Source organism: Microtus ochrogaster, unplaced genomic scaffold, assembly GCF_000317375.1.
Source record: "Microtus ochrogaster isolate Prairie Vole_2 unplaced genomic scaffold, MicOch1.0 UNK143, whole genome shotgun sequence".
In the NCBI taxonomy this organism is placed as follows: domain Eukaryota; kingdom Metazoa; phylum Chordata; class Mammalia; order Rodentia; family Cricetidae; genus Microtus; species Microtus ochrogaster.
Genome location: NW_004949241.1, coordinates 23,871 through 25,559, shown reverse-complemented (window position 1 = coordinate 25,559; position 1,689 = coordinate 23,871). Strand labels below are relative to the sequence as shown.

Sequence of the window (1,689 nt, the reverse complement as noted above, 5' to 3'; positions counted from 1 at the left end):
TAGATGAAGGTTATATGGAGATAATTAAGGTAGCCATCAATCTTAATACATGGGGAGGATATTTTAGGTACCCTCTAAACTATTACTTAGATTCTTAGCTGGGCTCATCCTTGTGGATTTCTTTTTTTTTCCTTTTTTTTACAGTTCTTACTTAGTTTTTATTCATAATCATAAACTTAACTCTGAAATCCAGCTAGACTTAAAGGGGAATGAGGAAAATATGGAACCCAAAGAACTTCAGTGAGAGCAGAAATTACAGGGTACTGCGAGCAGATGGGGCTGGGGTGCTCTCCTGAGCTACAGAAGGAATGATCTGGTGGGTAAGCAGCCTGCAAGTCAAAAGAATTAGAGTTGTCCACAGTCTGAAATGGCAATCTTCTTTCTGGTCTTGCCATTCCTGGACCCAAAACGCTCCATGGCTTCCACAATGTTCATGACTTCTTTCACCTTCCCAAAGACCACATGTTTGCCATCCAGCCACTCAGTCTTGGTGGTGCAGATAAAAAAACTGGGAACCCTTTGTGTTTGGTCCAGCATTTGCCATGGACAAGATGCCCGGCCCTGTATGCTTCAGGATGAAGTTCTCATCCTCAAATTTTTCTCCGTAGGTGGCTCTGCTGCCAGTAGTATTATGGCATGTGAAGTCACCACCCTGGCACATGAATCCTGGAATAATCCTGTGAAAGGAAGAATCCTTATGTCAAAATCCTTTCTCTCCCATGCTCAGAGCATGAAAGTTTTCTGCTGTCTTTGGAACTTTGTCTGCAAACAGCTTGAAGGAGACGCTGCCCAAGGGCTCGCCATTGGCCGCAATGTCAAAGAACATGGTGGGGTTAACCATGTTTGCAGCAAGCGGTGAGAGGGGACAGCGGCATCTGCAAATCCATCCTTGTGGATTTCTGAAATAAAATATTAAGAGAATTTGATTGCCATTCTTCTTTGAAGGACTTGTGGTAAACTGATGTGTCTTTTTTAGAATCTTCCCCACTGATTTTGATATCAACTAAATCTGTTTTGCCTTACACCAACCAGAACCAAGTGCACCCTTTACCTGCATAATTTCCATTATTTATTTTGTTCATTCTAATAGCAGTATGACAAAATTTCTAAATAGTTTTAATGTCATTTCCCTGGTGGCTGAGGATTTTGAACACATTTAAGTGTTTCTCAGACACTTGTGTTTCACTTTCTGAGAACATGCTTTTTAGTCCTATAATCCAGGTTTTGAAATGGAGTCACCTTTTACTTGATGATCTTTTTGCTGAGGAGACAAAGAAATGAGGATCCCTGGCATTGTTCACTTGCAAAGCTGACACGTTTGGAAGATTCAGGCTATTATAGCAACACATGAGCAGACGCAAGGCATTCTGACATTTGATTAAGGAAGATTATCTCTGGTCATCATGAGAATACTACCAACTAAGATTGACATTTAAATCAACTCTAGCAGTCTTTTTTTACAAGTGAAACAAAGATGTATTTGATTTATTTTTCCCTTTCACAAAAGGAAGTTTATAGCTAAGTACCTACTGGTATTGATTTAGCTGTTAAGAGATACCACTGGGATGCAAGATTTTCTGTCTTCTGCTGCTGTAGTTGGCATATCAGTTTTTATCTTCCTCAAGGGCATTCATGACACAAATCATAAGGATGGGTGTAGTAATATGATCGGCGAGGTTGCGTCCTCAT

The 1,689-nt window shown here is 40.4% G+C and overlaps 1 pseudogene; it reads right to left on the bottom strand.

Annotated features, from left to right (window-relative positions):
- Positions 1-345: 345 nt before the first annotated feature.
- On the bottom strand, positions 346-841 carry LOC106144470 (annotated as a pseudogene).
- Between the last annotated feature and the right edge of the window lie 848 nt (positions 842-1,689).